This window comes from Pelodiscus sinensis, chromosome 1, assembly GCF_049634645.1.
Source record: "Pelodiscus sinensis isolate JC-2024 chromosome 1, ASM4963464v1, whole genome shotgun sequence".
In the NCBI taxonomy this organism is placed as follows: Eukaryota; Metazoa; Chordata; order Testudines; family Trionychidae; genus Pelodiscus; species Pelodiscus sinensis.
The window spans coordinates 320,919,734-320,934,052 of NC_134711.1; the positions used below are offsets into that span (position 1 = coordinate 320,919,734).

Sequence of the window (14,319 nt, forward strand, 5' to 3'; positions counted from 1 at the left end):
AGGCCTTTCCTGCTTAGTGAAGATAGTCACACGGGCCGTGAGCCATCCAGCGGCTCCCACTGACTGGATTGGGCCCACGGAAAATGCACCCCCTGAATCAGAAATGCCATAGGACAGAGGTTGGCAATATTTTTTAAAGGGGGGCCATTGCACAAATTTGAGAAGTGTCCGGGGGCCATCCTGGAAGGGGCAGGGCCTTGGTCAGAAGGGGCGGTCCATGTGCTGTAAAAAGGTGCCAATTTGTGTTTTACACAACAAAGTAATTAAATTTTAATAATAATTAACAGCATACACCATTATCCAAAGATTATCATAGAAGGCAACACTAAAATTTGAGAACACGTGTAGCATTTGTAATAGCAGCAGCACTAACACTAAACTTCTAGTTCCATCAGTGGTGGGCAATATCCAACCCACAAAGCGGACACGGTTCACCAGGGTTAGCCCCAGCAGGCCGCCAATGCTTTATTTACATGCACCTCCACTGGTACAGCCGCTTGGACCTCCCATTCATGGTGGAGCACCATCTCCAGCCAATGGGCACTGCGTGAATTGGGACACCACCTCCTACAGCTCACCTGGGCTGGGAATGGTGATGCACAGCCAACAGGCGCTTTAAATGGCCATATCTGCAGAGGCACAGGTTAATCCAACTTATTGCCCACCTGAGCTTAATGCAACTTATGTGCATTAAATTTAAGTGTAAAAAAAAGAAAATGCAACTCAATGTGAAGAAGAAAGTCTATGTTGGGCATTAGCAAGGGACGTGAAGTCAGGTGTCATTTCTAATGTTGCAATGCGGAGCACTACTGCAAGGTGGCCATCCACGATAGAAGAGCTGTTCTTTGTTTTATTGAATTTCATGACAGAAAATGTCTGCTCAGATGTAAGTTGCTCTGAACGATACAATTATCTTTTGGGCATGAGCCTTGATCTTCGGAAAGCTTTGCTCGTTGAGAGATGCATAAAATTCCAGAAGCGGCATTGATTTGAATCGCTCTGCAAGCAAGGCATCATTCTGCAAGTCAATAAGCTCCATTTGGAGGTCACTTGGAGCATTGTCCACCACGTATGTGGAAGGAGAGGAGAACAAAGCCATGCCCCCTACTTCTAACCTGTTGCTGGCAGCTGCCCGGTAGGCACAAGCCCTTTGAAGAGAAGTAGTTGAAAGGGCTCACCCAGTGGGGCAAAGCTGCGAGCCCTTTCAGTTACTTCTGTTTAAAGGGCTTGCGCCTGCAGGTGACTGCCAGACAATGCAGCCCCCCAGCAAGTGAGCCCTTTCAATAGAAGCAGTCGAAAGGGCTGGAGTTTCTGGCTTCCTAACAACTCATTAGAGGGTGGGGGAGCTGCGAGCCCTTTCAAGTGCTTTTATGTACAGGGCTGGTGCTTTCCCTATGCCTGTCAAGCAACCCATTGCCTAGCAGCCGGGGAACAGGAGCCACCTTTAAATAGATACAGCTGAGAGGGCTCGCAACTCCCCAGGCCTCTAGCGCATTGCTAGGGAGTCATTTCTATTTAAAGTGCTCGTGCCTTCCCTGCAGCTGCTAGACAAGGTGCGGGGAAGGATGTGAGCCCTTTATATAGAAGCAATTTTGAGGTCTCGGCCCCCTCCTCTCCGAGGCAATGATGTAGGAAGAGGGGATCAGCCAGCAGCCGTCAGCAAGGGCTCTGCTGTCCTTAGCCCCTCCCATGGCTGAGGGACCGCGCAGTGACAGCTGTAGGAGCGCAGCTTTCAGCAGGCTCCTCCCCATGAGCCATCCCCATGGGCTCCCCGCTGGCTCCAATCAAGGGGGAATTGCTGCTCATTTACATAATTGCTGGTTGTTCCTGCTAATGGAAGGTAGCCTGGCACACGGATTCCTCTGGGCCAGTGATTCCTCCCCCCTCCCCCCACACTCTTGCATAATAGGGGGCATGAACACCCTGGCTTGTTTTCAGTTTATTTTATGGGCTGAGAGGAGGCGCTTTCCTGAGAGGAAAAACTTCTGTGCTCGGTACAGTCAGAGCCGCTAGCTGGCCAGACATCCATGACGGTAACGGGAGAGTCAAATCTGGCCCTTGATTGCAGAAAAGGGGCAGTGCACTCAGATCGGGGAGGTGGCCTGGGCAGGGTAGGATCACACTAAGCTGCAAACACCACAGACAGGCCTTTTTCCTTGAGGCTTCTCTTTGCTCGATGCAACTGCAGAGCTGAGGAATATTGCTGCTGCTTTCCACCCAAGCGGGGCCTGCATTTTGCTGGCTAGCGAAGCAACCTCTTGCCCGTCTCAGCCTAATCCTGCCATGCTGGCTCACCAGGGGCTCCTCCATGAGCCCTGCTAAGTGTTGAAACCTACGTTGGGGGAGGTGTCACCAGTCATCTGCATAGGGTGCCCCTATGGGTGAGTAGCTACTAACCCACCTGGTCTTTTGGATGTGACTGACTAGCTACGTTGGTACTTACCTGGCCCTCACTCTGCTAGTGTCTGAGCACCTCATCCCCACCACACCCCTGAGAAGCAGGGCCAAGCTGCTGTCCCATTGCATAGCTGGGGAACTGAGACCCAGAGAGATTAAGTAACTTGCCCAAGGCCACACAATCTGTGTCAGAGCTTGGAATTGAACCTTCTTGGTAAATGCCTTAACCACTGGGCCATCCTTCCTCTTGCTGTGCTTGTCGGTGTTACTCCAGTCCAAGGCTGGCGTAACTTGACCAAAAGCAGTGGCACTACCTAGGGGCTGAAATGCAGTAACAAGAGCCATAGCTCTATCGCTAGCAGCTTCCTTCCTAGAATCTCCAGATATTCTTTCCATTTGAGCCCCGTTTGTAAGTGTAACATAATGCGCCTCTCCCTTGCCCCTCTGTGAACGAACACTCCCAGGTGGGTATGGAAAGTTCACCTGCCCCATGTAACTTATTGAAGCTTTGGGGTTGTCAATGTGACGTCTCGCTTATTCGTATCCCGCCATGGCAAATACCAGCCTTTCTAAACATGGGAGGAGAGGGGGAATGGAGTGTGTGTGCGGGGGGGGAGGGTTCCCCCTTTGCTGCTCAGAAAGGGGGACTTGGAATATTTTTTGGCTTATGCAACCTAGGCCTTGCAAATATCTGTGGTTCATACAATGGTTGTCGTCTCTGTTTAAACTCCCCTTGAACTCCTTGGCCGGTGCATCCGCTCCTGTGGTTTGCTCTCCAAACTAGAGTCCCATTCGCAAAGTGCTGAATCACGAGCAAGGTTTATTTGTTCAGTGAAATATCAATACACAAAAAAGGCTGGATGTGCACCAGTGCCTGCAGAGACTCCATTAAGGACAGTGTGGCTGGCACTTGGCCGCTGCTTTGCTGTTAAGCAATTATTGATCTCATTGGTGCTGGGTTTTCCAGAAGCATGAATAATATTCTCTTTGTAAAGGGATGTGGGACCAGGTTCTCTTGCAACAACAGCTGCAATCAGTCCTGCGTGCACATTGTCTTCTCTGCGGTGCTGCGCCAGTGCTGCTGCAGTTGCTGCTTTTCAGCAGGAAAAATTTCCACTCTCCAATGGTCTGCAGCTGGCAGGCCATGCAGCAGGGGCCTGTGCTTACAGCTCTGTGCTGGGAGGCAGGAGATCGGACTTCAGTTCCCAGCTCTTTCTCTACCGGCTTCGTTCTCCTCCTTGGTCTTGATTGCCCTTTGTCCTTGTGGAGCCATGTACGCTCCTGCAAAGGGAACGTGAAATGAACCTGTTCTGATCTGGTCACACCCCCAAGGTAGGTTCTGCAAGGCAGGGCAACAGAAAAATCAGACTCGTGGGGCCTCGGTTCCCCAAACATAGCTTGAGAAGGTTCCTATTTCCCCACCTGGCAGGGATGTTGCTCTGACACATTCAGTGATGACTGTAAGATGCTCGGTTACTAAAACAATGAGAGCCATGCTAGGAGCTACCTCTGTGGTCCCCAAACTGTGGGATGTGCCCCCTAGAGGAGCACAGAGGAATGCCCAAAGGAGCTCAAGCCAGCTGCCAAGGAGAGCGCCACTCAGCCCTGCTCTGAACATAGCTCGGCTTCCAGGCCAGGCCTTTGCTCCTGGTCCCCGCTGCCACTCCACGCCCAGCCCAGGGGAGGGTACAGACACATTACCTCTTGTAGACCCTCTCATTAGTAATGGAAAGTTTGATCACCACTGACCACCACCACTTTACAGAGATAAAATCTCCTCTCTTCTCCCATTTATGTATCCAAGCATCACATCTGTCCTTCTGGCCACAATGCTGTACTGTATGCTCATGCTCAGCTCGGGGTTCCTGCCTAAATCTCTTTCACAGTCACTGCGTCCCAGGATAGAGTTCCCCATCCTGGCAGTGTGGCTGCGTTGTTTGTTCCTCGCTATATTAAAACAGATCTCTTGTCTTGTTTGCACCCAGTTTGCCAAGTGACCCGAATTGCTCTGCATCAGTGACTTGTCCTCTTCGTTATTTTCCTCTTTTCTGATCAAGTTTGCAGATGATGCAAACATCAGTGCCAGCCCCTGGATGCTGGCCCTGCTCCCAGGGAGCCAGCTGCCTCCCTGCGTTGTGGACTCTGCCATCCCCAGTTCTAGGGCACTGCAGTTCTGGGGCTCTGCAGGCTCTGTAGTGTAAATCAGCTCCCGGTGTGCACTGGTCCCTGGCTGACAGCCCTGCTCTCCAGGAGTGGGGCTGGGAGCCGGCACATGCCAGGAGCTTGCTGGCTGCACTGCCGAGCCCACAGCACAGGCTAGCTGGCTCCCTGGGAGCCATGGGGGCACCCCTCTTGAGTACCACCTGGCTGTACATCCCCCAAAACCGTTAACGGTGCAACTGCTAGCATTTGTAATGGTTACACAATTACTGTGTTAAACCTTTTTACATCCCTATTATCAATCAAGTCCCATATCAGCTGCTCCATGATTTTCCTGGGACTGATGCCAGGCTGACAGGCCTGTAATTGTTCGGGTCCTTCCATTAAAATTTTTCTTAGAAATGGGCCTAACATGAGCTGTCTTCCAGGGTTCTGGAACTTCCTTGGTGCTCTAAGACCTAGCGAAACTCAGCATTCACAATCCAGTGAGGTCCTTAGCCTGCTCTTTTAAAAGTCTGTTGTCAGGATGTTTTTGTTTGTTTCTAATGTATTTTTAAAACTCCTTATTGTTCTTACCTTGTAGCCCTAGGTTTCCCCATGTGTTCTTTGACTTCCTTTATCAATTTTCTACAATTCCTAACTTGTCTGTCTGTCTATGTATCCATCGTTTTTCCTGTTGTACAACAGAATGATGTCATCAGGCTCTAAGGCCATGAAAGTGGATTATCATCAACTTCATGGTCTTCAATTCGTTGAATATTTTATATATAAATATAAATTTTTATAGCTGCCTTCACTTCCCCTCTAAACCAGTTTGTTGTTGTTGTTTTGTTTTTTAAACTAGCCTTCTTCCTCAATCATGGGAATGTGTTGTGTGTTTGTTTTTCCCAGTAAAAAAATATTCCCAAGAATCACTCAGATTTTTTCAGATTAGCTTCTTCCTCAGGCTGATTTGGCTCATAGTTGTTTTCATCTTTTAAAATGCCAAGTATGGGATTTATTCTGCTTGCACATCGTAAATGTGATCAAGTCATGAGCATTGATATCTAAGCTACCATTATGTACTTGCTCTCCTGGTTAGGAGAGTTCTTTCAGTTCTGCGATCAGTTTCAGTTCTGCGATCAGTTCCTCTGTCTGTTAGGACAAGGTATAATTTAGAATTCCCCCATGTTAGCGGCAACACTTTTTGAGTTAAGAAATAGTTAACTAAGACTCGTGTTTGTGCTTTATTTGTTAGGACGTGGATCCATAAGCATTCAAGATCATTTTCTTCTGAATTATCCATGACTTGGAAACAGGTAATGCTTGTTTGACACAGAATGCTCCTCCCTTTCTCCTTAGCCCACTTGTGCCTTCCTAAATAGGTTATAATCACTGAACCATGGCATCTACCAGACAATTAATGTTCTCTCTCATCTCTTCCATTCAAGTGTGGGATAAATTTTATGTACACTGAGACATGTGCATGTGCACCACCAGTAGAAACAAAAACCTAGCTGTGGGTGCTCTGATCAGCGGGACAGCATTTGAACCTCTCCTGAGTGACTGCACAAGCACCCAGCTTACAGGGAACACTGTGGACAAACACTAGCCATCAGCCAGTGGTCCAAAGGCTACCAGGAGAGCAAGTACATAAAAACAGCCAAACTGGGTCAGACCAAATGTCCAACTAGCCCAGTATCCTGTTTTCTGACAGTGGCCAATGCCAGGTGCTCCCAAAGGGAATGAACAGAAACAGGTAATCATCAAGTGATCCCTCTCCTGTCACCCATTTCCAGCCACTGACGAACAGAAACTAGGGACACCATTCCCATCCTGGCTAATAGCCATTGCTGGACCTATCCTCCATGAATGTATCTAGTTCTTTTTTGAATCCTATTCAAGTCCTGGTCTTCACAATATCCTCTGGCAAGGAGTTCCGTAAGGTGACTCTGAGCTGCGTGAAGAAAAACTTCATTTTGTTTGTTTTTAACCTGCTACCTATTAATTTAATTTGGTGACTCCTAGTTCTTGGACAGTCTATGGTGTGTGGGAGCCACTGATCTGAACACTAGGCTCGCACCTTATCCCTCTTTAGGGTGGCTTGCACATTGGACTGCAATAACTGTGGTCCTGCTAGAGCCAAGTCCCTTCCAAAGGCAGGTGTGTCACTACGACTGCAATAGAAGAGTGGGACCTCGTTAACCTTCCACAACTGCGCTCTGTTCGTTTCAGATTTGGATCCCTTTTTAATTTTAAACTAATGTACTGAGCCAGCCCCAGTCTTCTTCCCCCTCTGTCTGTCACTGGCCCCACGAGCTCAGACGCCCAACAGTGCAGCGTGGGATGGGCTCGCTCTGTCTGGGGTGTACCTAGGAATTTGTATCCCCCATGCCTTGCATTGCTGCCGTGCTCTTCACTCCAGCCTTCTGTGCTATTCTACAGCCTCCTCTCTGTCTCCAGGATGTGGTTGCTGGACTCCACTGACGGGCCAGATTTGCTGATCCTATCGCTGACATGCAGACTGGCACCCGAGACGTCAGGCGCTTGACTTTCCAGTTCTGCTTCTTTTATTTCCAGCCCTTTGCTGCCTGTGTAACCATCTCCTCGGGCTGTGCCCTCACCCTGCCAGCGCTCACCCGGAGCAGGAGGGAATAATCAGACCAGCCCCTCAGCCTCCCTGAGCTGAAAGGATGCCGTGTTCTGCATGCATGGGGGCGACAGCCTCCCTGTCCTGCCAGCCAAGCACCCTGTCTCGTCCACATCCCTGAAGGCAACAGTGGTAAGTGATGGCCCGTGTGTTCGATACGTGAGGCTGGGGGATTAATTTCCCAAAAGCAGCAGCCAAAGCCCCAATTCTCTACACTTTAAAATCAGTATGGACAAAGTTCTAGACTGCTGCCCTGTGCAACAGGGGCCTGGGTGATCTCATAGAGATGGAGAGAACCTCTCTGGAGACACGGGGAGGAGGGGTATCCCCTTGGAAGCGTGTTCACAACTTTGGACCCACAGGAGCCTCTTTGTGTCCAGCCACTGTGAACCAAACGCCAGGCTCAGCTTATCCCGAACCAAACCCTGTAGGGGTCTTGTCTCTACTTCTCCCTCTCCAGCTACAGCCTGAGGGTCCCCTGCGTTTCTGGTAGCTGGCCTGACGTGCCTTCCTTTCCTACGTAGGCAATACGGTGACACAGGGTCGTGGGTATAAAAGCATCTCATCTAAGTAGATCAGTGTTTAAGCAGCTGATCCGGGGGTGAGGGTGCTGTTCACAGCTCGAGAAACCTGGCTTCAAGTCTCACTTCTGCTGCAGCCTCCCTGTGCCTCAGTTTCTCCTGGTATAAGAATAATGCTTCTCTACCTCCAAGGGGTAAATTGTTGACCGATGCGAGGTGTTTGGGTAGCTGGCAAGAGCAGCTGTGCAAGTTTCATATATAGGTGCTGCAGGAGATTTACGAGCAGCAGCTAATTAAAGACCAAAAAAAATGTCCTAATGCTGGTATCTCTGTTCTTGGCTGCCTGGGTCACGCACTGTATTTTCCACATTTGATCATCTCTAGCGACGAGTATGTAACAGAAGCATTTAAAGAATGCTGTTGATGCAAAGTATGTCTCGATACTGCTTAGTCCTGCTGCGAGTGCAGGGGACTGGACTAGATGACATCTTGAGATCCGTTCTAGTCCTATGATGCTATGTTATGCGGTAAGTTTAAGTGGTGGGCCTTGCATTTTGGGATGCAGTCGCTGGTACTGTTGGATCTCCTGATGAGCTAGCTGATGCACCTTGTTTGGGCATGTGTATTTAATAAGCCTCAGGAGGGCAGGGAGCCCCAACTTTGCCTAGCTTAATTTGATCATTTAGAGCTTAGTCCAATTTTAAAGGGAATTTTTCCCTTGCTTTCATTAGGAGTTGGAGCACATGTGTAAATGAGAGCAAGCGAGAGAGAGAGAGATTTCAGATCTTTGGGGACTGAATTGTTTTCTTCCTGATGTGGCTTTTATTCCGCTTGGAGTGGTATGACTCCTTTGGTAGCTTTGGAAGTATATGGAGGTTATGAAATGCAAAATTGAAATGGATTAGGCTAGTGGCTGCTGAGACCAGTGTTTCCCTGTAAACTGAGCACTTGGACAACCACCCAGAAGAGATCTAGGTGCTTTCTAGCTGATTGGCATAGCACTCACAGCTGGTAGTATGTGTTTCTGTTAGTGGTGCACATCTACACATGTCAGTGCACACAACATAATTTATTCCGCACAGGGATGGAAAAAAATAGCGGGAACATTGACTATGACCACTGTTATGACTGACTTGTGCATATACCTCTGTCTCTGCTATTGCATTCTAGTATATGTGTTACAACTAACTCCTAATTTGTGAGCTCGCAGGGGGCAGGGATGGTCTGGGTTTGTTTTGGTCTCTTGGTCCCTGACTAACCCGGGCCATGAATGTCTCTCAGCTGCTCGGGAGGCCTCTATGTATTAGACCGTGCCTCCTGGCTTATTTTTCATGGTTCTGCTGAGCACTTCTGCAGTGCTATTCCTCACTGGCCCCCTTTGCCAATGTTAGAGAGAGAATCCGGATGTTAGGGGAAGGGTTCCAATTATAGCCCCTTAGGACTCAATACAATGACCAATGATCACTGGATGGTGCAGCTTAGATGGCAGAGAGAAAACAGCAGCGAACCAGGGATAAAGCTAATAGCAGGTAAGCAGTCAATTAATCCCTGGGGCAACTCCATTTAGGGCAGTAGATTTACACTAGAGTGAATTGGCTGCTTACCTGCTATTCACAGGTCTTCATCCGTCTTTCATTGCCATCCAGCTAGCACCATCTAGTGGGTCCATGCGTGGAGTGCATCCCTCGTGATGCAGGCTGCTTTCTCAGTCACAGGGCTTGATTCTTCTTGCATCAGTGTAACTCTGTTGATGTTACGTGATTGCTGATTTGCACCAGTGTAGCCATGAGGAAGAGCAGATCAATGGTCTGAGCACAAGGACCAAGCAGATTTACCGTCCCCCTGGGGAGAGCATAATATGAATTCCTCTAACCCCACAGTAGAGAGTACGACAGGGCTGCTGCCTTTGCTTCCTCAGCACTTCTGTTCACCCTCTGACAAGAGAGCACACAAATTGGGACCCGCCCCAGAATCTGAGCCTCTCTGGTCTCTCGCCCACCTGCAGTGGCTCCGTGGGGTTTCAGCTAGTGCCAAGTATTTCAGTGTCATGCAGAGAGAACATCTACTGCCTGCGCTCTGGCGGCTGCACTGGTGTCTCTCCATTCACTCGGCTCCAGGGACTGCATTTGTGATTGTTGAATGCAAAACCATCTGAATAGACGCTCTGTGTAATGCTGTAGGGAAGAGAGCTTGCGTCTGGATGTATATGCAATGGGTTGAGTCACCGAAATCCCCCTGATCGAGCCTCTGAGCCCACCTACCTGCCTCTTGGGGTTCCCCACCACCCTGTTCTGCTCTGGCCTCCCCCTGCAAAGGCACAGAGTCAGGGTCACAGCCCACAGCAGAGCAACACAGACACTGAACCGGCTTAGTCACAGGGACTTGACACAGCCCCAGTGGGACCAGAACCCCAGATAAATCAGTCTTACTCTGCATAAAAGCTTTACACAGAGCAAGCTCCTAAGTGCACCCCTTTGTCAATGAAAGAGAGAGGTGCACAGCTGTTGTCCCCTCCCACCCAGGTAACAGGTATTTACACTGGACTTAAGAACAAACACAAGTGATTGATCGTATTCAGTATAAAAAGTAGGATTTAAGTGGTTGCAAGTGATAAGACGGATCAAGGTCCCCTTCTCCACGCTTGGCTGCCTAAGTACAGAGACACCCCTTAGCTTGCTGTTAGTGGGAGTGGGGAATGTCGCAGGTGCGCTGTTGGGTCACCCTGTTCGTTATGTGGTCAGACTCCATCTTAACACCAAGTAGGCTGCGTGCCCCACTGCTCCTATTGGAAGGCTGCTCCCAGCCCGCACTCCTCTGCTCAAATTTCCTCCAATATCCAACCTCCATTTACCCATGGCCAGTTCCTACCCATTTGTTCTTGTGCCGATGTTGTCCTTTCACTTCCCTGGCTCTTCGCCCTCCCTTGGTGTTTTGAGAGAGCAGTCAAGTCCCCTTGGCTGAGCTAGACTCGCGAAGCCGCACGCTTTTTGGCTACATCTACATTAGCCCCTTTGTGGGTATAACTTGCGTCACTCGGGGATGCTTAAACACATGCGTGCCATAGGCTGTGCTGACAGACACACCATTGCAGACAGTGCTATGTCGGCAGGAGAGTGTCTGTCACTGGCATAGCAACTGCTGCTCGTGACGGGAAGGTTTAACGACATAGGGGAAAAGCTCTTTCCTTACAGCAATAGAGCAACCTGAGAGATCTTACCGCAGCACAGCTGGGCTACTGTAAGCTCTCCACCACAGACACGGCCTTGTTCTCCTTTCATTAGAGGATAATAGTAATAATATCTAGGAAATATCCCAGACCCTGACCTTTTTCCCCAGACAAATATATAAGCAGAGGCAATATCATGTGCTGAAGTCAGCAAGGTTCAAAATGGGGGGAAAAAAAAGCAAATGTTTAACAAGGAGGGTATCAGAGGGGTAGCCATGTTAGTCTGAATCTGCAAAAGCGGCGAGGAGTCCTGTGGCACCTTCTAGACTAACTGAAGTGTTGGAGCATAAGCTTTCGTGGGCAAAGACCCACTTCGTCAGATGCATCTGACGAAGTGGGTCTTTGCCCACGAAAGCTTATGCTCCAACACTTCAGTTAGTCTAGAAGATGCCACAGGACTCCTCGCCGCTTTAACAGGGCGGGTAGTTTCCCATTGTAATAGATAATCAAAAGGTGTGAATTCTGTAGACTACAAAGAAAAGTCAGAAAAAGATACGCAAATGGATGTTTGCAATTTGCGTATCTTTTTCTGCTCTTCTTCTGAAAGAGGCTTTTCTGATATTTGGCTCAGTATAAATGGCCCAAATGTCAGGGGGAAAAAAGCTTCTTTCAGAACATCCCATCTTCCTCATAGAATGAAATTTACAGGGTTGCCGAAAAAACACGTCCGCTTTTCCGAATTTTTTTTTTTTCAGAAAAGCAGACACATTCCTTGGACACGGCAGAGCTTTTCCAGGATACTTCTAGTATCCTGGAAAAACTCTGCAGTCTAGATGTATCCTTGCGGTCTTAACATCAAGGCCTGATGTCTTTCTAAAAAAATAGTCTCCTACTCCCAGATGCCTGGTTCAGAGAGAAGGCGGAATCTCTACCTGGGTCACGGGGGAAGTCAGACGAAGTGATCAGAATGGTCCTTTTTAGCCTTAACATTGATACCTTTTTTCTTCCTCCCCAGAGAGGCAGCTGTGTTAGTCTGTTTCAGAAAACATGTAGTAGGACAGTGGTCCCCAACCACTGGAGGTTGCTGGGTGCCAGGGGCCGTGGCCGTTCGCCTGCTGGGTGCCAGAGGGCGGGGACACGTGCACGCCCGGGGGCAGGGCCCCCCCATAGCCGCGCGCCCGGGACCGGCGCTCCCGCTCCCCCCCCCCCCAAGCGTCGCGCGCCTACAGCGCGGGCGGCTAATCTGCGGCGCTCCCGGGACCAGCGCTCACCGTGCACCATGCGCCCGGGGCTGGCTCCGGCACCATGCATGCGCCACGTGCCCAGGGCCAGGCCAGCCCCGAGCACTTGGCGGGTACACACAAATGCCCCCGCGGGCACCGTGTTGGGGACCACTGTATTAGGACCTAAGTTTTCATGGGCTTGTTTTCCTGAGCCTTTCAGTGGCAGCCCAGTGCCTTCATAAGACTCTATTTCTATCCAAGCCCAGCTGCTTGGCATCCGTGCAGTAAATCCTGACACAGCCAAACAAATGTGATTCGGGTGCTAGATCTGGAAAACGACGCAGAGGAGGCATCCCGTTGACAGGGCATGCAGGCACTCGAGTAACCCGGAAAAGCAGAATTTCAGAGAACTTGGTACCTGATGCCTTGAGCTCCTCTGAAAATCTGGGTCCAGTTGCAGGGGCCAAGCCCTTAGAAACATCTGGCTGAATTAGCCCCATCTCAGGAGACAGCAGCAGTGTGACTCTCTTGTGTGTCCTTCTATGAGTTGTGCCAGATGAGACTGGATCATTGGGGGCTTGTATAGTCAGGAGTCGGAGGACAAGTTGGTGATTGACTTAAGGAGGTTTTGAACAGCTGGGGAGATGCACATTCGGATTTGTTTGTGCACAGTGCTTTATCATGGGTAGGGCCGTACCAAATTCACAGCCATGAAAAACGCGTCGTGAACCATAAAATCCATCAATTTGATGCTGACACTGTGTTTAACTCCACTAATGGCATTGTGGGATGGGTTATCACTGGCATTGCTCAAAGGGTGGTGTATGTATTTTAGACAATCTGTCTTCTCCAGATTTGCTCCTAGCTGGATCAGCAAGGGCCCAATCCCTCTGCACTGTAGAAGCCTGTGAAAGTAAGGCACTGAGCTTCCTGACTATAGGAAAAACCATCTGCAGACAGAAATCAGTCAGGAGATCAGCTCCTACTCCTTGCTTCCTCTTGCAAAATTCTATATTAAAAAAAAAAAGGCCTCTAACTTGGGATCCCCAATTTTGTACCACTGGGACCTGACTCTTCAGAACAACTAGCTGCTTGCAGCTGTTATTGACTTTAACTGGAGTTATGGAACCCCTGAAAATTAGGCCCTGGCACTTCATATTGGGCACCCGAAATTAGAGGCTGCTTATGTCAACATGGGGAAGGGTCATTTGCTCTTATGTCCCTACCTTTAAAATGGGTCTGCTGTGCCTGATCTCAGAGCTGTAACTGACCTGCATAAGAAATGCACGTTCAGACCATATTTCAGTCCTTTGAGATAATGCAAAAAAAGAGCAACATTTCATTCTTCTTATTACAAAACTGCTGCTATTTATGCGGCATTACATCATATGCATATGATGCAATTTTTGTAGCAGCAGACAGTGTGTTTTATACTGGGTGGGCAACCATTTCCGTTCCCTTTTTCAGTGATGTTTTAAATTATAAAAGGAAGTCTGGTCAAACAGCAAAAATCACTTGGCCAAGCGCTTGAAAGTTTTGCTATGTTTCTTGGGACTGAATGATGGGCTTTTCTTTGAAATCTTGGATTTGTGAGCTTTGGATTTGTGAGCTTTGCATTATAAGTACATGAAAAATGGGGCTAGCGAACGCAATACCAGCCTGAAGATGGTACAGAAGTGGCCATTATACTTTGTGCCTGGAAAATAATCTTCATGGGTAATTTTTGTAAAATACTGGTAAGCGATCAGTCTTCTTTTTTCTCTCTTCTTATGTTTGATATTCCACCCCACAGGTGTGTGAGGTGGCTTCTGGGCTGTGTACGTGGGAATACTAGGGGTGGAAGGTAGCACACTCAAAAGCACGTGAAATGATGCAAGAGCCACAGGCTATATCTGTGCAACAAAAACAACCCCCACCCATGTCCCGTAGCAGTGAGTTCAGAGGAGCCCATGTCAATGGAGCTGACGGGGTTTGTGGTGTAAGGCTAACATAACAGTTTAGATATAACCTGCTATTTTTAGACCTTCAGTGCAAGTCTGATTTGCTTGACCCAGGTTCTGAGTCTCGCTGCAGCAGATTTTGTTTTTATTTTGCTGTGTAGTTGTGCTCTACATCCCACTGAAAGTCATGTTGCTGATTGCAGCGTAGCTCTATTAATATGTGTAGATCCATTATGGAAAGTCTGTGAGATTTGAGCTCCTAAGTCACTCAGGAGTTTTGAAG

General features: G+C 48.9%; 1 protein-coding gene across 7 annotated transcripts in view; it reads left to right on the top strand.

The window, feature by feature from the left end:
• Positions 1-14,319, top strand: part of P2RY6 (pyrimidinergic receptor P2Y6) — a 204,689-nt gene that overhangs the window by 174,275 nt on the left and 16,095 nt on the right. For 2 of the 7 annotated variants that reach the window (XM_075919552.1, XM_075919555.1), the window contains 2 exons: positions 5,795-5,855; positions 7,000-7,318. The gene's annotated coding sequence lies outside the window, so the exon portion shown is untranslated. Of the gene's footprint in view, positions 1-5,794; positions 5,856-6,981; positions 7,319-13,516; positions 13,833-14,319 lie in introns of those variants that run through there. The other 5 variants (XM_075919553.1, XM_014577377.3, XM_075919554.1 and 2 more) reach the window with 4 other exon arrangements.